The following is a 21,366-nucleotide window of genomic DNA, read 5'->3' on the forward strand; positions in this document are numbered from 1 at the left end:
TGGCTGATTTAGTAAAATTTGGAAAATCAATTTTTAAAAATCAGCAAAAAACCCCACATGGTGGTTCCAATTTGTCCTTAGTCATTATTCAGTCCTTTTCTTTTTTGCTGCACTGGCTATTTCTTGTGCTATGCCTCCCTGAATCTAAGGGAAATATGTAGAAATGCACCTCCCGCCCACACAATATTTTCTCTCCATGTATAAAAATCAGACTGAAGTAGTGAGCCATCCAATTTGAAAAGGTTCTGGGCCTGAAACAGTGTGACCCCATGTATGTGGGGCTTAGTCCTTGTAAACATGTATAGAACTGCAGCCTTAATGTAGAAGAAAACAGAAACGTCGTGACATTTTCTCCTGCTAAGATGTTTTTGCAGTGCCAAAAGCAGTCACATCCCCTACTGATTTTCTCGATGATCACAATCTTTTAAGGAGTAAATGAGAACTGCAGCAATATCTATCAACTATAATACGCCACTGAGGTCAGGATAACATCAGACCCATCTGCCTCAAGGTAGTAAATATATTTTCTTGCTCTGAAAGGCATCCAGCATCAATAAATGGATCTCCACTGAGTTCAAACCTCATGGAATGGCAGATAAAAGCTAAAAACTCAAGACTTTAACCTTGATTGAGCAGCTGATGTGCTAACAAACGTCAGTGGATAACTGAGCAGCATCATAAGTGGCTAAATGTCTTTTGGAAATCACCAAGGTTTTGAAGCATATACAGTGGTACCTTGGTTTGCAAACAGTCTGGTTTGCATACATTTTGGATTACAAACACATCAAACACAGAAGTGTGTGTCCCGGTTTGCAAACTTTTTTTGGATTACAACCCTTTTTATTTTTTGGATTATGAACAAATTTGGGGGGGAGGCCCCATTGGTGAAAGCACGCCTTGGGTTACAGCCTGTTTTGGTTTACAAACAGACCTCCGGAACGGATTATGGTTGTAAACAGATGCATAATTATGAAAATCCATAGGCAGTGCACTGATTTAGCTGGAGGATTTGCTCTATTTTTTCCCCCACTGGAAGATATTCTGATTTTTTTAAAAAAAGAAGAAGAAGATTTATTTTAAACATGGAGCTTTATCTGCAACTGTGGCTGCTGGTGCAGCTTTTAATTTTAAAAATGACAACAGCATCCTCTCCCTTCAAAAAACAAAAACCCTGTAAGATGCTCTGAAAGTTTTGGGGTTCAAGAGCAGTGTAATATATACATTTATATAGAGAGCCAGTGTGGTGTAGTGGTTAAGAGCGGTAGTCACGTAATCTGGGGAACCGGGTTCGCGTCTCCGCTCCTCCACATGCAGCTGCTGGGTGACCTTGGGCCAGTCATACTTCTTTGAAGTCTCTCAGCCCCACTCACCTCACAGAGTGTTTGTTGTGGGGGAGGAAGGGAAAGGAGAATGTTAGCCGCTTTGAGACTCCTTAAAGGGAGTGAAAGGCGGGATATCAAATCCAAACTCTTCTTCTCTTCTTCTTCTACATTTAGTAGAACAGAAAGTAAAATGAGAAACAGAGCAACCCCATTCTCAAGAGGCTGAGGGGCTATCGGGTTTGGCAGAAGCCCTGTTGCTCCAGCAGCATGCAAGATATCTTGCCGCCATGTGATATAGGCCTGCACCCCAAACACATCCCAAATACACTCCATCAGTGTAGCTATTCAGCTGTTGAAGATATGCTACTGGCATGACTAAAACGGGGTAGAGTTATGAGTAGGACGGGGTGGCACCTGGGAGGAGCACTTACCGGTATGTTATATCTCATATTCCTCCAGACCATGACCATGTGTCTGTTGACGGTGCAACTTCACACCAGCCCCAGCTCAGGGCTAGAGCATCTCTCTCCTGCATGTAGAAGGTTGCAGGTTCAACCCTGGCATCTCCAGGCAGGACTGGGAATGACCTCATCATAAACCTTAGAGAACTTCCACTACTCTGTAGACCAGGGATAGGCAACCCTCCGGCCTGGGGCCAAATGAGGCCATCTAGACCTCTTTATCTAGTGATGTATGAAAGTGAAAGCTGGACCATAAAGAAGGCTGATCGCTGAAGAATTGATGCTTTAGAATTATGGTGCTGGAGGAGACTCTTGAGAGTCCCATGGACTGCAAGAAGATCAAACCTATCCATTCTTAAGGAAATCAGCCCTGAGTGCTCACTGGAAGGACAGATTGTGAAGCTGAGGCTCCAGTACTTTGGCCACCTCATGAGAAGAGAAGACTCCCTGGAAAAGAAGACTCTGATGTTGGGAAAGATTGAGGGCACAAGGAGAAGGGGATGACAGAGGACGAGATGTTTGGATGGTGTTCTCGAGGCTACTGGCATGAGTTTGGCCAGACTGCAGGAGGCAATGGAGGACAGGGTGCCTGGCGTGCTCTAGTCCATGGGGTCATGAAGAGTCGGACATGACTAAATGACTAAACAACAACAAAGACCTCTTTATCAGATATTTGAGACTCTCTCCTGGTCATCTGCCCTCTCTAACCTCACCCCCTTTCTCCAGGCCCCACTGGCCTGGCTTTGCATCTCCCTTGAGCTAGAATGTCATAGGGCTTCTTGCTTGCCTCTATGGGAGAGAGTGTCATAGCCCCATTCGAGTCCTGATGCCAAGCAAGCAGTGACTAGAAGTCTCCAAGAACGCTTACCTGAAAGCAGAATCCATATATGAAGTTAGACAGTCCAGAGACCAGGGAATCCAGATGGTCACAGAGCCAAGGATCCAACCAGCTGGTTAGAGTATGATGCTGATAATGCCAATGTCACAGGTTAGCTGGGACAACAGCATATTCCTGCATTGCAGGAGGTTAGACTAAATGTTCCTCATGGTCCCTTCCAACTCTACAATTCTATGATCCAGATGGAGAGAGGAAGCAGCAAGGGTAGTAACAGGAACTACAGGCACTGTTTCCAGCATCTGAGTGCTGCTGAAAGCTCTGCTTACACAGGCTGAAGCCAGATGGTCCTCTTCGGTGCCTTCTCCTCTGTGAAGGCTGATCAGCTACAGGTAGAATCACTCTGCCTTCTCCCCCTTTGGGCTGCTGTTCAGCAGGCGAAGCTGACTCCTGACCTGTGACACACAGAGAGGGGTGTGTGAGTAAATTAGCATGTGGGGCTCCACCTATCTTTGGCCCTGGCCCCAGCTACCACTGACATGTGACCCTTGGAAAGCTGCCCAGAAGTTAATGCAGCTCTTGTACGGAAAAAGGTTCTGCTCCCCTGGTGTATACAGTGCTGACCTAAATAGTCCAGTCGTCTGACAGATTAGAGGCAGCTTCCCATGTTCCCATGACCTGGCTCAAGGAATTCCCCTCTCATTTCTCTTCAAGGACAAGGAGGAAATATAAAATGAGTACACTGACAATGAAGACTATCGTATGTTTAGCATCTCACCCAACACTTGTGGGTGGATAACTGGGTTTAAGATGCATAGGGGCATCAGGTACTGCTTCTGCGGTTCCCTGAAATGACCTTGATTCTTGGCTACTTATCCCTAGCTTCTTGTCCAATCAATAAGACACTTTTCACAATTCTAATCTAGGCTGTGATTTAATTTGCGGTAGTGAATTAATCTCCATCTCTTCTGTAACTCTGCAAGTCAATAACAATGTTGAAACTGCTCATCTCAATTTGCTGGTTGTACTTTGTATATGCACGACCTGGAACTTCATTCTCTTGGTGTCTTTTGGCTGCCACTCAGATCCAAGTATGCATACCCTGAGCATTTAGGGCAGATCTGCACTCATGGTGTGTTTTTTTTATGTTAAGGAAGGGTTAAGGAATGGCTTTGATAACATAAATGGACACATGACACCCTACTTTTTGCGTTCATAATGTGTTAATACCTTGTTTTTTTATCGCTTACTTTTTTCATGCTGCTGTATTGGTACTATATCTGCTATATGCACAGATAACACAGGGACAAATAGAAGAAGGCTCCTTCACCCAGGTATGGTTCCCCTTTATCACATACACAGCCCAACAAGACGACAAGAATCCACTGACAGCATACGAATCAATCTGGCTAACCTGATTCAAAAATACACACACACCCACTCACACACAAAAACAAATCTCATTACTGTGGTAACTCGAGTTAAGTACTTAATTCGTTCTGGAGGTCTGTTCTTAACCTGAAACTGTTCTTAACCTGAAGCACCGCTTTAGCTAATGGGGCCTCCTGCTGCCGCCGCGCTGCCAGAGCACGATTTCTGTTCTCATCCTGAAGCAAAGTTCTTAACATGAGGTACTATTTCTGGGTTAGCGGAGTCTGTAACCTGAAGCGTATGTAACCTGAAGCATATGTAACCCGAGGTACCACTGTACAGCCAACGAAAGACAACCAACCACACCCTAAGCCACCCCGAACCTCTCTCACCACCAAGAAAATACAACAAGCAAATAGTAAAAGAAGCCACAAAAGTAATGCTGACACAAACCCCCAAACATACACTAAGTAGAAGAAGTATAACCACCTGACCCTATCCTACTTACCATCCCCCCCTCTTTCTCCCTTTTTTCTTCCTAACCAAATAATAATAGTACTAAAAAGATAGGAAGCTTTAAACAAAACAGAGCCGAGAAGTTCTATCCTGTTTCCACTTGCTGTTTTTATTTAATCCACTCCACGTGGTTTGTTTAAACCAAGGACTTGTACATTGACCACTAATAATGAATCGTATGTTGTAGATATTATTGCAAATCAGTTATGGTATTTTTGTAATGTACAAATGGCATTAGAAGGCTTGGCCTTTTTATTTATACGGTTTATTATTCCTATGATCCTTGTTTATAAAATCCAATAAAAAGTTACTTTAAAAAAACAACAACAAAGGACATGGAGGGAGGGAGGAAGAATTAAAATGGGACACCAGAGGCTGGAGCAGAGCAACCAGCAACAGGGGAAGAAACAGCGTTTTGGAAAATGGTGTGGTTGGGCATTACAGTACTTGCATTTGACGGGAAAAAGCATTTTAATTAACAAGTATGCCCTGTGATGTTTTATAGCTTCCTCTACAGACTATCCAGTAAGCACCACAGAACGTAAGTGCCTAGTATATAGAGACAGGTGATTTGAAATCTTGCAAAGGAAAACTAAATCTTATTTAAACGATAGTTTGTTACCAAGGCGAATCAAGCTATTTTTTGAGAATGTACATCCTCATTGAAGGAGGCACTGACCCAGCTAAAAAGATTTCCTGTGAAAAATGCAAGCTCAGCATTTCCAAATCTGGCCAGGTATGTCACCTACTGATGGCTGTGTGAAGATTTGGGTGCAACAGAGAAATGTTCTTAACAAAATTAATGAAGAAGTTATAGCAAGAAAAGAGTTTAGAAATGCTCGAACTTCATGCTGGCCACCTTGTCTGATCAGCTTGCTTGCAGATAAATGTAAGCATTCACTTTCTCTGGAGTCAGCTTGGCACCTTTGTTGACAATATAATTAGCCTGGGCTTGTTTCGTCTAGTCATTTTTAGCCCTAGATAAATCTGTCACATCTGAGACACGGTTAAGTGCTGATTCTGCTGTATTCTACAGATAGATTATCGCATATATCATTTTTTAAAAAGATTATCAGATTGGCATGTAGCTAATAGTCTATATGCTGGCAACTGTTGAAAAAGTACAAAATGCATCTCTTTCTGTAGCATGTAGTCTCAGTTTATTTATAGCCTGTCTTTCATTGGGGTGGATTCCAGGATGGCTTACAAATAAGAAAACGACAACATCCAATTAAAAAGGTACAAAACAATAACAGAACGAGCAGAAGATGCAAGATAAAACAACAGTATATAAATAGCTGAGTGACGGGCAGCAAAATGTCTTAGACTGGCAACGTTGGTTCCAGGTGGGCTTTCTAAGGAGGGCACTTCACACCAGGGGACCACACCTGAAAAACAAAAGGCCTTGTCTTGTGTTGATATGGAAAAGAGACTATAAAGCACAGGTTTGGATCTTAACTTTCATAAGCAACATTTTACTCATAAATTCCCTGCTGCCTCCTTCCAGCTGCAATCCCTAGAGCCTACGAAAAGCTGGTCCTGAAAGTGGGAAACATATTGAAATTGTGTTGGACATGGCACTACATGGAGCTACAGCAGACCCTCCAAGTGTCTCTATTTTCCAGGGTGTCCCTGATTTAGAGAAGCCATCCTGGTTTCTGATTTGATCCAGGAATGTCCTGCTTTTCCTTAAAAAGGTAAAGGGATCCCTGACCATTAGGTCCAGTCGTGACCGACTCTGGGGTTGTGGCGCTCATCTCGCTTTATTGGCCGAGGGAGCCGGTGTACAGTTTCCGAGTCATGTGGCCAGCATGACTAAGCCGCTTCTGGCGAACCAGAGCAGCACACGGAAACACTGTTTACCTTCCCGCCGGAGTGGTACCTATTTATCTACTTGCACTTTGACGTGCTTTCGAACTGCTAGGTTGGCAGGAGCAGGGACCGAGCAATGGAAGCTCACCCCGTCGCGGAGATTCGAACTGCCGACCTTCTGATTGGCAAGTCCTAGGCTCTGTGGTTTAGCCCACAGCACCACCCGTGTCCCTTAGGACATCCCTATTTTCTTTGGAGAAATGTTGGAGGGTATGGAGGTATCTGACCCCCAAACCATCTGAAGGCAATCTTTGTATAGGGAAGGGTTTTTTAAAAAATGTTTAATGTTTTATTATGTTTTTATATATGTTGGAAGCCACCCAAAGTGGCTCGGGCAACCCAGTAAGATGTGGGGGGTATAAATAGTAAAATTAACATCATGGAATGGGACGTCCCTATTTTCATAGGAGAAATGTTGGAGGGATGGGGAAATGAGTGACAAATTGGGAGTTCTCCGTTTGCAAGGAAACAGAAGAGTGTTCCACTTTCACAATGGTAACTTTGGAGGGAAGGCCAGCAACAGGAAACATAGAAAGACCAGAGTGGGGTGGGGGAATTAGAGAGGTCCTGATGTTTCGTTGAGGATGCCTTATCTGTGTTTTTAATGCCTCTTGATCAAAATATAATCTGATAAATGTGCCCTACTTTTTCAGCGAAGAACAGCACATAGGTCCTTCTGTGTCAGGGTGCACAAAGGCATCCTCTTCATAATTCAATATCCTCCATTTTGTTCCTTTGGTAAATAGTAGTCCCATGACTCTCATATCCTTTCAAATATACCATTTATGTTTTTCAAGAGGTTTCTCCCAGGAAAATGAATAAACGTCCACTTACATCTGTGCTGACTTCAGCAATATAAAAAGGGGTTTTTAAAAAAATCTACAGAGGCAACAAAGTTCTGAACAGCAGGAAAATTATACTTCTAACAGCATTTTGGAACATTAAAGTTCTTCATATCCTAACAAGCATTGAAGGTCTTAAAAATCTACTTTTGGAGAACGGCAGTGCTATGAATCAGCTTATCATGCCAAATAGATTGCAACTGACCTGTTTGAATGCAAGCTTGTAAGACAGTAAGACTAGTTTCTTAAAGAAATTGCTTTCATCAAGCGCAAGAGGTGGGGGGTGGGGATTCATAGCATATTATCCTAATCACCCAGAGTATATCAACAGTGTTTTAACTGTCATTCGCTCTCTCCAGAGGATCCTGATCATGGCAATTCTGCGAGGAGGACTTTTGCTGGATCTCTAACCAACTAACCAACTTTTCACCAAACTTTAATTCCCTTCTGGGGTAGTCACAACTGTTACATGAATTAAACAGTTATAGGTTTGTAAGGTAGATTGCTTATAACTTGGCCAGTGCTAGAATGACACTTCTATTTGGGAAATGAGCAACCATTAGAAGACATCTTCACTCCATCACTTTTTGTGGAAAAAAATCCTTCTGAAGGCCACCCCACATGGTAGGAGATGACCACAACCTCCCACATTACAATCAGTTTCCAGCATATGGCAAATGTCATATTTCACAATACTGGGGTGCATTCAAAAGAAATCTAGACCTAGCAAAAAGACAGGTACATGTGTCTATAGGACTGCAACCTTGGGATACAATATTCCTTGATATCCTACTCCATAATACCACTAGGAGGGGAAGGGAAGTATCATAATCTGGCAACAGAGCATGGAAGAGAATGTGGAATGTCCATCGAAAATGGCCTGGACTCAGCAAGTTTTTCTGTTATAAATATATTATGCATAAAACTATATTTAAATGCTCAGCATGTCCAGTGTTTGCTGGTGCAAAGCTCTCCTCTAACAAGCATTTCTCACCACGTAATCTATGGTATGTGGTTTGCTGGTGTTTTAAGTGCAATTCTGTTTTTTGTCATTAAAGACAAAGATAATTTGTAATGCAGATTCATTAAAAGCTTGCTGTAGTTCCTACAATGTGTTGTTTTTTTTCTTTGCTTTTTTTTAAAAGCAGGCTTAGCTTTTGGAGAAGCTGGGGTGGCGTGTTTTTTTTTGTAAATAACACAGACAAAAAAAGTCTTTATAAGATCTAATGGCAACAGATAGAGTTTCACGAAAGCAGAGGAAGAAGAGAGGCCCTGGTTGGAACTAGTGGCTACAGCCTCTGCGCTCATTCTTGGGCTCCTCTCCAACCCACCCTGAGGGCTCTTCTGTTCCAAATCTAATATAAAGATGTTTCTCTCCCCCCAGACAGCTCCTCGCTACATTTAAGATTCCAGGACTTTGGGATTTCTGCCAAGGAGTGGGCAGAGAGAGGAATATCTGGCTAAGTCCTTCACCCAACCTTGACCCTAATCCTGGTCCTTATACCATACACTCTATTTGCAACATGTGAAAACTGCACCAGGAAAAGTTTCTGAACTATCTTTTCCCTGTTCCCTGAGGCTTCTGCGTTGAGATTGCTGTTTCCTATTTTGCGGTGTGTTTTTTTAAAAGAAGAAGAACATATGCACATGTTTTTCGATGCTGTAGCTCAAAACCAGATGAGGGGGCTTGATGTGAATAAACGAGCAAGCAAAATGTGTTCCAAGCGGAATATCATTATCCAATTCAGGCGCAGGAGTCACAAAGCACTCTGGGAGGCTTTGGGAAGCGAAGACTTTGTTGAGGATGTTTTTGAAAGCTTCAGCCGCTTGCTTTTTTTTACCTCTCCCCCTGTGAAGCAGTGGAGCCACCATTGGTTTTGTCTGCTCCATTCATCAGAGCCTGCCTTCACATGCAGGGAAAATCCCTAATGGACCAAGGGTTTGAGACCCATTGGCTACCCTCACCTGGTTTAGTTGGCCAGTCTAAGCCGTTCCTGGGACATGGCTGCTGTCATATGCTGACAACTTCTAGGAGCCACAAGTGAGAGTTGAGTGCAGGGTGGGGACCAAAGGGGGCAGGGTGAGGACCCCAGTGGGGGCATGGCATGTCCCCCACCAGAGGTACTACCCCTCCCCTAACACCCCACCAAGAAGCGGGCCTGGCTATTCCAACAACTGAATCATTCATTAAATTTTGACCCTTGCTGGATCCAGGAGTTAGAAGGGGCTCAGACACACAGCCTAACCACCCTTTCAACTTGATGCTTTCATTGTTAAAAAGCTTTGGGATCTTTATGGGAAGTGGTTCATAAATGAAATAAGTAATAATAACAATTTTGGAAACATGGGGCTTTACACACAGAGAGCACCCCATGCCCTATTTTGTGGCCCTGTGTATCCTTCCGACTGCTGTCCATGGAATCTGGGTCCAATAGTTCCATCCACAACAAATGGTTGCAGAAAGTGTCCCCTGCACTGTTTGGACTTCAAACCGGACACCTTTTTTCATGTATTTGAGCTCACCCTCGCTCTCCTTCTCAAAACTGTGTGGGCAAAGAGTGCGTCCGGTGGGAGAAGAGCCGAGATTGAGAGGAGGAGTTTTTGTGGGACATGGGCAGAAGGAAGACTGGGGCCAGGAGGAGGAATTTGAGAGCTTTTGTGCAGACAAGTTGGCAAAAATATATAAAACAGGTACAAATATCTGTTGGAAATGTAAAGAAAAAGAAGGCACCTTTTATCATATGTGGTGGACGTGTAAGGTAATAAAAGCATTCTGGGAAATGATATATAATGAATTGGAAAAAAATGTTCAAAATAATTTTTATTTTAAAAAAAGAACCCCAGAGGCTTTTCTATTAGGAATTGTAGGTGCTGAAATTCCAAGGGAGCAGAAAAGTCTTTTCACGTATGCGACAACAGCTGCGCGGATGTTGTTGGCTCAGAGATGGAAGGAAAACAAAGTGCCTACCAGAGAAGAATGGCAAATTAACCTGACGAACTATGCTGAAATGGCAAAACTCACTGGCAACCTTAGGAAGCAGCAGGACCAAAATTTCAACAAGGAATGGGAAAAAATTAGAACTTACCTTGAGGACCACTGTAAGCAGTTGAAAAGGTTAGCAGGACTGCAATAACACTTGTAATGTAACAAGAACTATGGACACAGTGGAGGGTTGTGGACAAAGGGTGGGTTGCAGAGAGTGGGGGAGAGGATTTGTATGGGCCTGATCCATCTGGTGGGAAGCAGGGCGGGGGAGATAGTTTTTGTGTGGGCAGAGGCGGGGGGTCAAAGAGTGAAAGCAGAGGTTGCATTTTACATGGGCCTGCTCCGTCCAATTCGGTGGAGAATTTGCACGGGCAGCGAGGAGGAAGGGTAGCTGGCTGAAGAACAAGATCAGAAGAAAAAGAAGTCACTGACTGCAGGATAGCAGCTAAAACGCTAAATAAAGCACTGTAAACCCCTGTAAAATGTGTGTGTCATTGAAATGGATCGCTTGGAAGTCATTCTGGACCAGGAAAAGTGATTTTAGCCCCACCCCCAATTCATTCCCCCCTCCCCCACCTGTCCCGTATTTTGCCCGACCAAAGGTGGCAACCCAAGCACAGTTTTAGATAAAAGAATTTGATGAAATCCCTCAGAGAAAATGGTATTACAATCATGGAGCTCCATGAAGATTTCCTTGCACATTGTAATTAAATATGTGGTACTTGTGCCCTTTAAACAGCTACAAGCCAGGAGTCCAGGCTCCTAGAAAAGTGACTCAGAGAAGAAATGTTTTACAACTCTGTGCAGGGGCTCCCAGGTCAATTCAAGAACAAAATTTGTTGGACCATTCACTCAGTTTGTAGTGTTTCTGTGTAAACAGCAGAGGACAGAACAGGGACAGTGGCAGGGTATTGGGGCTAGTAAAGATTTTTTAAATGGACTGCTTGAGGTCTCGGCATGTATTGTAAAGGAGCACATATCCATCACAACACAGCGTTCAGTGATGCTGAAGCTAAGACTCAGACTTCCCACCTGCCCCCCCCCCCCCCGCAGCTGAAGCAATAGCTTGGAAGCCTCCTGATTACAATGCAAATTGGCCCAAACTGTGTTTATCGCAATCATTGCAGCAACTTTCATTAACAGTTTCCGTAAGAAGCTTCTGCGACAGTCAATTCCTCACAAAAATAAAACCCAAAACAAATAAAGGCATCACGGCATATCAGCCGAAACTCCATTAACATTTTTTAATTACAGCGTTTAATCTGAAGTGCTAACTTTATTTCCTTGAGGAACGGCGGCTTGTTGGCCACTTAGATTTCATTAATTCAGATTCACAACAGGTACTTCTTGCAGGCTAAGGAAATTAGAACCAATTGAAAAGGTTCTGGCTTAAACGACCCACACTTCTGGCAAGAGGCTTCCCCCATAACCTCGTCCTCTCCACCTGGTTCCATCCATCATAACACACCACTAATTGACTATAGGAAATTGCATCCCCAGGCCTCAGAGCATTTTTCCTGCTTAGTCCAAAATCTGATAATGTCCACGGTCAGCTTCTCATTATCCTAAGGAGAGACCATGTCACAACTGTGGGGGTGGGGGATACACCATACCAAAGCCAGTACCACAATATCAGATTTTTCCTCCCGTCTTCTGTTCTCACAATCAAAAACTCCAAAGTCATCCATTTGCTGCTATTTGTCCAAAAACTTGGTCAGAAATGGTGCCGTCATCTGTGTCTACCTGCTGTGTTTCTTAGCGCAGTGTAATTTCAAACAGTTTTAATGCCCTTTAAGTTAAGTACTTGTGAAATGACATTTACCTATTTCAACTGATTTGAATAAAATGTGCTTGGAATCATATTCCTGGTACAGAAGTGTTTTAAATCTATCATTATAATAATTTATAATAATAATAATTTATTATTTATACCCTGCCCATCTGGCTGGGTTTTCCCAGCTACTCTGGGCGGTTTCCAACAAAGTATTAAAATACAGTAGTCTGTTAAACATTAAAAGCTTCCCTAAAGAGGGCTGCCTTCAGATGTCTTCTAAAAGTCTGGTAGTTGTTCTTCTCTTTGACATCTGGTGGGAGGGCGTTCCACAGGGCGGGTGCCACTACCGAGAAGGCCCTCTGCCTGGTTCCCTTTAACTTGGCTTCTCGCAGTAATGGAACTGCCAGAAGGCCCTTGGTGCTGGACCTCAGTGTCTGGGGAGAATGATGGGGGTGGAGACGCTCCTTCAGGTATACTGGGCCGAGGCCGTTTAGGGCTTTAAATGTCAGCACCAACACTTTGAATTGTGCTCGGAAATATACTGGGAGCCAATGTAGGTCTTTCAAGACCGGTGTTATGTGGTCTCGGCAGCCACTCCCAGTCACCTGTCTAGCTGCCGCATTCTGGATTAGTTGTAGTTTCCGTGTCACCTTCAAAGGTAGCCCCACGTAGAGCGCATTGCAGTAGTCCAAGTGGGAGATCATTAGAATAGCCCTGCCTTGCAGTGATGGTGTGTTTTTGCCACATGGAAGTAAGAGAGAGAGAGAGAGCACCACATAGTGTTTGGGTTTATTTGAACATCATAAGCTGCCTTATTCATCTAGCTCGGTATCGTCTACACCAGTAGATGCCAACGTGCAGACCTCCATATGTTTTCGACTATGAATCCCATCAGCCCCAGCCAGAATGGCCAGCAGTCAGGGTCCTTAGGAGTTGTCATCCATCTGGGACAGATGAAGGCATCCGGTATACCATGGTGTTTCTTCTTTCTGGACTCCTCCCAGCGGTCATTCCTCTTCTGGTCATTGCTGTGGATGCACAACCTGTCTGTCTGTATCCAGGCACTACGGTCAGCTGCAAGGGATTCCCACGCAGCTGGGTTGATGTTGCCAGGCTTCATGTCACATTTGTAGACATCTACGGGCCTGGTGCCTGAAGCCAGCTCCCTGTAGACCACGTCCTTGAGGATCTTGCCATCTTCCATTCTGTGGACATGACCAGGCCAGTGTAGACAGAAGAGTGAACATGCAGGGAATGCGGGCTTCAGAGGGCACATCTTTGTTTGAGACTCTGTCCTGCTGTCATGCTTGAGGAATTCTCTCCCTCCCCCGATGGCACCAAGAAGCAGGGAGGAAACAAGAAGGTTCTTACTTCTGATTTGATTCAGTCATCACGGTGAAAGACAAGGAAATCCAGTCATTCCTCAATGACGGCGTTGCTCGCACTGAGCTCCTCTCCCTTCCCTTTTAGCAACAACACCTGCCTCTATGGCGTCCACCGTGGACAACTGTCTCTGCGCCCTTTGTTCCTGCACCCTTAACAAACACTGTGTTTTTGGTAGAAGGGGGGTCGGTTATGCTGTCCAGTGACATGTCAGCTCTGCCTCCCCTCCTCCTTCTCCTAACACCTCATAACTGCTGTTCTCCTGTCTCTGAGCTCTTATCTGCCTCAAAGCCCTGCTGTAATTCGAGACTGCCTTCCTCCTCTCTGGAAGCTACAGGAGAAGGGGGGTGACCTCCACCATTCCTCTTCCTCTTCAGTCCAGTCCCTGACACCTGCTGTGTGATGCCCAGCAACTTCTTGACACCCAGCATCTTCCTGATGCAGCGCGTGTGGAGGGCATCGCCTCTCCTAGAATTGCCTCCCCTCAATCCCCTTATTTCAATTATCTCAAGAAACTGATTAAGGAAGATGCAATTGCTGAGATAGCATCTCATTCTATCCCAAGCCTTAAAAAGTACATGAAAGCTAGATCTTCAGTCTGATGTGATTACAAGGTCGAGCTTTTAAATGCTTGAATTGAGGATAAGGACATGGGAAGAGCCCTGCTGGATCAGACCAGAGGCCATACAGGATCCTGTTCTCACAACCGTCAACATGGGAAGACCACAAGCAGGATTCGAGGGCAACAGCACTCTCCCCACTTGTTGATTGCCTCTGTCAGTGGAGGTAGAACCAAGCCTTTGTGGCTAATAGCCATTCCCCTCGGGTGTCTATGCTACCCATGTTGGCCATCATGACATCTTATGGGAACGAATTCCGTAGTTTAACCAGTGATTCTGTAAAGAAGGACTTTATACTGTCTCTCCTGTATCTTCCAACATTCAGCTTCACTGGATGGCTCCAGTTTATAGCATTTTGAGAGCAGGAGTAAAACTTCTCTTTATCCACCAAACCATGCATAGTATTATACTTCTTTAATAGGCACCAGGTGAAAACGTTCCTCTATATAACCAGGCCTTTGGCTCATTAAACATTCCATGGCCTCTTAAATGTGTTTGTGAGGGGGGGTACTGGTTTGGTGGTTATTATTACTATTAATTTTGTATTTTCATTTTGTATTTTTATGTAATGAACCGCCCTGTGAGCTTCGGATGAAGGCTTGTATAAAAAATAAAATAAAATAAAATACATGTGCATATCTCTTTCTTTCTCTCACACCCCCCAGTCTGCTCTCTCTTTTTTCTAATCTAAAAAAACCCAACAACCCCAAGCTGCAATCTTTCCTTCTCCATAGGGGAGCTGTTTCAGCCCCTTGATCACTTTGGTTGCCCATTCCTGAACATCTTCTAGCTCTATAATTCTTTTACAGGTGAAGTGACCAGAACTTTATTTCAAGTATGATCACACCATAGATTTGTATAATGGCATTATGGAATTAGTTATTTTCAATCACTTTCCCGAATCTGCCTTTTTTGCAGCTGCTGCACATGAAGTCTTCAATGAGCTATCCGCCATTTTACAAGATCTCATTCCTGGTCAGTCACTACCAGTTCAGGTCCCATTAGGGATGACATGATACTGTGAATAAGCCTCTACTTCCATGGCCTTTTTGTGACGGCAAAACTTCTTTTCAGTTTTAGAAATGGATCTCTCTTTACCTTTAATAATATTATGTTTAATTCAAGACTTGGGGGAAATTAATTATGATCAACTTTATTGCTTCCCTCCATCCTCCTAACTTCTGAATCCTAGATGGATTGCCCTTGCCTTATATTCCTTCTAGGGTTTTATTTTTCCAAAAAAATAAGAGAGCTTCTCTCATATTTCCAGAGATGCTTCAAAGCTTTAGTCCCAAAGGCTCACAATTTTAAGCATGAATTTGAAAATACGGAAGCCTCAGCAATAACTTATTCACTTTATATGTTGTGTGCCTGTTCTAATTGCATTTGCCTCTATCATGCTAAAACATACTGCAGGAATATGCCATACATTCTAACATCTTCTGAAGAAGATGCTCAGCACATGTGGTTCGGTAGGCATGCTGTGCTTTCCTTGCCACAAAGAGCCATTTCACAAGAGATGCTGAAGAAGGTCTTCTGAACTATATGCACTTCAGGAGTTTGTAAAAGACTGCCTCAAATGAGAGGCAACTCTTTAAGTTCCTTGCATTTTTCTCCACCTCTGATCAAGCTCTAAAAATGAGAAGACTTCCCAGCTTCCCCCCTCTTTTCTCTCCCCAAAAGCCCTCCTTCACTCTTTGAATGCACTGTCCCCCTTCCCTTCCTTTGACCTTGCAAGAGGCCGAGATGGAAGGGGCTTCAGCAGCAGGCATGAGAGGAGAAAAGCTGATCCCTTTCCTCTCTCTTTTTCCTGCCTCATGTCCAGCACAACTCTTACATTTACAGTAAGAAAGATATATTTATTCAGGCAAGTAACGGTACGAGCTTGGCAACGTCGTAGAGTTCAGGAGTCATGAAGCAGGAGTTCAGGAGTTGGGCAGGATGCTCAGAATTGGATGGAAACAATGAAGATGTTCCAACAGTTTGCACAGCCCACCCACCAAGCTTTTAAAACAAGTGGTGACTTGCTTGCTTTGCAAGAATGTCAGGATTGCAAACATGCGCCTCGCCAGGGTGGGTCTGCTTCCATCTGTGGGGGTGGTGCCTGGTTCTAGATAACAATACTGCATCCTCCCTTCTGATCAGATGATACCTCCTTCTCAGCTGCTTCTCTCCTCTGCTGCCCACAGCCCTCTTCAGCCTCTTAGTGGAGACTAAGACTCTCTACTCCACCAGGTCAGGGGATGGAGTTGCCACGCCTCTTCTCCTTCCAAAGCAGATGAAGTCAAGGCACAATTGGGAGAGGTCTCCACTGCCTTGGACCCTGGTTCCCACCAATCAGCCTCTGTTTCTTCCTCCTCCTACTGCATCAGCACCAGCTGACACAAGCCCCATATCCAAGGTGCTGCAGTTGTGGAGAAAAGGCATCTCCATGACACCATCTTGAAGAATCTGTGGTTTGAACTTACCTGTGGCTCATGACCCTGACACTCCTGCCCTCACAACTGGTTGAAAATCTAACAAAGGTGGATTGAAGTGTGTTGAAATTGACTTGCTAATGTTCGTGTCCGGGTTTCAACTCACCAACTCTTGGTTCATTCCACTTGGGTGAAAATTTTTGAGTAGATGATTAACCACAAGGTCCAGCTCTTAAGGTGTGTAGAAAATACATAGCTGTTGCTGATTTTGTGACAGAACTTCAAACATATGAGGGTTATTTTTTAAATAAAATGAAATCTGTGAGCTATTTTAAGACCATTGGACTCCCTTTCGTTAGTTCCACTCAGCCCCTTTGTGAATGTGACATTGTTAATATATACAGCACTTCCATCCCTTAGCTGAGGGTAGTTAAGAATAACAGTTTATTATAATATCAACATCCCTGACTCCTTTTTCCTCCAAATAAATGTTTTATAGGGAAACAGAAGATGGAATTGTTCCAAGCCAGCAAGCATCTTCGGCAAATGGACCCCCACCCCACCCCCCTTATATATTCAGCCCTCAAGTGCTTTGATTACCCTAACAGCTCTTAAAGTGAAGAGGCTTACTGATATCCGATAGCCAACTTTTTATTAATGTAGCGTTTCTGTAGCACTCCTAAGCATAAACATTACACAACTGGAAAATGAATAGATCACCTTAATCCTAACATTAGCAACCAGCCACACAACCTCAACACAACCATGTAACTTGAGATGTGGAAAACATATATATATATATATATATATATATATATATATATATATATATAAAGTGTAGAAATTTCTGGACATATTTGTGTTTCATGTGGCTGTTGGACAAGAGCGTTCACAGCTATATTGGTCCCACAGAATAAGGAACAGAAAGTAAATGGATAACTTTTGCTCAACCAAGCAGTTGTTTAACCAGCAGAAAAATGCAGGAATCACCGTTCCTTCTTTCCACAGCTACTGCAATCACAGAAAACACAGGAAGGGCCCATTCACACAATACATTTCTCTGTGTGATTGCTCTAAGGAGGGGATATTTGTTTATTTGAAGTATTTTTATACTGCTTTTCTTACTAAATGTTACACACACAGAGAGAGAGAGAGAGAGAGAGAGAGAGAGAGAGAGAGAGAAGGAGAAAGAGAAAGAGAGGACAAAGGCTAGGGGAGAAAGGTAGGTTTGCTACCCTTCCTAAATAAAAGTCTAAATAAAAATGACTCCATGTAGGCATCAAGGGTATAGCATGAGAAGTCCTCAGTCAGCCATCCTTGAGGCATGATGGACTCTGACCATCAGTTTGCAGACACTCTGCACTTTTGGATTTTACATCAGAGTTCTTCAAGTCTACAACAAAGGCAGGTTTTATTATCTGTTTCTTGATGCACAATGCCTCCCCAGCTTAAAAGACACCGTGCAGATTATAGAAAAGTAGATCACAGGGAAGTATACATTTCAAGCAGATTTGCTTGTGCAACAGAGAGGCCCCAGAAGGCTGCAGAAGGCTGCAGCTTGTAAGATATTGTCAGTGGGCTTTGCCTGGAACTTTGCCATGCTGACTGAGTAGAAATAGAAGTATTTATTATCCAGAATGTTCCTAACAGCGTAGCTCCTTACACAGACAAGAGACTACAGTGACCTATTGAACCCTTCCTAGTTAGTAACCAGGCTCCATTCATTCTCCTGGATTACAAATAGGGATGAAATGCGGAAAGAGGGATGTACAAATTTCTCTATACAATTTTTATGTATGCCAGGGTGCACTGTGTTCAGTGTAATGATTTGTGGATCTCCTGAGGTTTCCAAATTGCAGAACTCAGAGGCGAGTTTCTTCTTCCATTCTTCTCTTTCAGCAATACAGGAAAGCTGTGTTTCAGAGGCCTGCTCACTCCTGCTACCCTTGACACAGCAATAATAATAAAATAAAGTAAGTATGTAAATTTGTATCCCCTATTTTAGGATTTGTAGTGCAGCATCACAATCCTGGATTTGCATGAAGACAGGGTGGAGGAGCAAAAGTGAAGGCAGAATGCATGCCAGCAGTGGCCATGGCATGGGAGCAGGAAGGTAGAAACACTGACAGGAAAAGAAGGGCCTGTTTTAAACAATGGCAGAAGTTTGATTAAAGCAGGGGTAGAGACACACCGAGAAGAAAATGGTAGTTTTAAACAATGGCAGTGGTTTCGGTAGAGTTGGACGGATACTTAAGGGGGGAGGAGATCCAGCACCGAGGGCCTTCTGGCGGTTCCCTCCCTGTGAGAATCTAAGTTACAGGGAACCAGGCAGAGGGCCTTCTCGGTAGCGGCGCCCTCCCTGTGGAACGCCCTCCCACCAGATGTCAAAGAGAACAACAACTACCAGACTTTTAGAATTCATCTGAAGGCAGCCCTGTTTAGGGAAGCTTTTAATGTTTGATGTATTACAGTATTTTTTTTTTATTTTTTTTTGGAAGCCACCCAGAGTGGCTGGGGAAGCCCAGCCAGATGGGTGGGGTATAAATAAATTATTATTATTATTATTATTATTATTATTATTATTATTATTATTATTATTATTTTATTATTATTATTATTATTATTATTATTATTATTATTATTATTATATTATAATATATTATTATTATATTATTATTTTATTATTATTATTATTATTATTATTATTATTATTATTATTAAACAATTGCAGGGGTTTGAATAAAGCAGGGATGGGGAAACACTGAGAGGAAAAGATCACGATTTTAAACACACATAGAGGTTTCAGTGGAGTGGACAGGGGTAGAAAGTGAGCACTTACCAGTTGCCATGTGTGGGAGAAAGAAGATGCAGGAGGTTACCATGGGGGTGGTTTGTGTGCAAGGGGGGCTTGTACAAAAGGAGGGGAGGGATGGACGCAGGGGGGAAGGTATAAACATGTCATGAACTGGCAGGATGACAGGGAGGAGGGAAGGGATCCTGGCGAGGGGTGCAGCCGGGACTGGAACACACCAGGGCAAGCAGGGGATGGGGAAGGAAGTATTCACAGGGTGACAGAGGATGGCAGAGGGATGGGGGAGGTCAATGCACAGGAACCAGAGCAGCAGGACCCATCACTAGAACCAGAGGAGACCCTGTCTCCATGAACACAATGGGCTCTGAGGTGTGGGGAGCAGCTGTAGTGGTGCTCCAGGAGGCTGAGGCAGGCAACGGCTCACAGCCCAGCTCCTTAGCTGGCCAGGTGGGGCTCAGTAGCTCTGGGAGAAGCTGTGCAATGCCTCAGATGGAGTAGGCTCAGAGCAGGTGAGGGTGACCTGCCTTATCAAGCACAGATGTTGCAGTCAGCATGCAAATTACAAAAGGGAAGCAGAGCTGAGACGTGGTGCTTGCTCAACTGCCCATGTTGATGGAGCTTGGCTTGGATGCTCCTGGACCTTGACAAGACTGTGCTTTGGGTTTGACTGTGGACTGTATCCTGGCTGCTGGACTTCAGACTTGGCTACTTGGATTGACCCTGGACTGCATTTCCTGACCTTGCACTTTGGATTTTGGACTTTGGTTTTTTTTTTTTTTTTTTTTTTTATAATGATTTTTATTAATTTTCCACACATAAAATGAAGAACAATGTAACACAGTATTACTTCATAATCATCGGTTCATAGCCTTTTTTCTTTGACTTCCCCATACCTCCCAATCCCTGCATCCTTGTTTAAAATTCTTTAGCAACCCTTAAGTCCATTGTTTTAGTTCTTTTTCAAAAATATTTCTTAAGTTTTTTTGTTTACTGCTGCAATTCTTTACTTCTTACCCCCTGACATCTTAACATTCCTCAATTTTACAATTATTTTTAAGATATATCTTAAAGTTCTTCCAGTCCTCTTCCACTGTCTCTTTCCCCTGGTCCCGGATTCTGCCCGTCATCTCAGCCAGTCCCATAAAGTCAATCACCTTTGTTTGCCATTCTTCCAGAGTAGGTAGTTCTTGCGTCTTCCAATACTTTGCCAGTAGAATTCTTGCTGCTGTAGTGGCATACATAAAGAATGTCCTATCCTTCCTTAACACCACTTGGCCCACCATACCCAAGAGGAAAGCCTCTGGTTTCTTAGGAAAAGTCCACTTAAGAACCTTCTTAATTTCATTATAGATCATTTCCCAGAAAGCTTTAACCTTTGGGCAGGTCCACCAAAGGTGGTAGAAAGTGCCTTCAGTCTCATTACATTTCCAACACTTATTATTAGGCAAATGATAAATTTTTGCAAGCTTGACTGGGGTCATGTACCACCGGTAGATCATTTTCATAATATTTTCTTTTAAAGCATTACATGCAGTAAATTTAATACCGGTGGTCCATAACTGTTCCCAGTCAGCAAACATAATATCATGACCTATGTCTTGTGCCCATTTAATCATAGCTGATTTCACCGTTTCATCCTGTGTATTCCATTTTAACAGCAAGTTATACATTCTTGATAAATTCTTAGTATTGGGTTCCAACAATTCTGTTTCTAATTTTGACTTCTCTTTCTGAAATCCTATTTTCCTGTCCTGTTTAAACGTCTCATTTATCTGATGGTAATGCAACCAATCTCGAACCTTAGGTTTTAGTTTCTCATAACTCTGAAGTTTCACCCTTTCACCATCGTATTCTATAATCTCATGATATTTTGGCCATTTAGAATCCATATTAAGCTTTTTTACTTCCCTAGCTTCTATTATGTCTGATTGTTCTTTCTTCAAAATGTGAAAAACCTGTCTTCTTTTCCGAGGAAGGTTCAAACCATTACAGTTCCAACTAAGGAGTTGCAGAGACATTTTGTATTTAGGTAGCTGTTCCTCCAACTGCTCCAAGCTTCTGCTCTTCCTCCGATGGTGGTAGTGAAAGTCCAAATGACAAATTTGCTATATCGGGTGGTTCCCTCTCCTCCACGGTTCCTTTCTGCAAATCCTCC

The sequence above is a fragment of the Podarcis cretensis genome (assembly GCF_951804945.1).
Source record: "Podarcis cretensis genome assembly, chromosome: 10".
Taxonomy (NCBI): domain Eukaryota; kingdom Metazoa; phylum Chordata; class Lepidosauria; order Squamata; family Lacertidae; genus Podarcis; species Podarcis cretensis.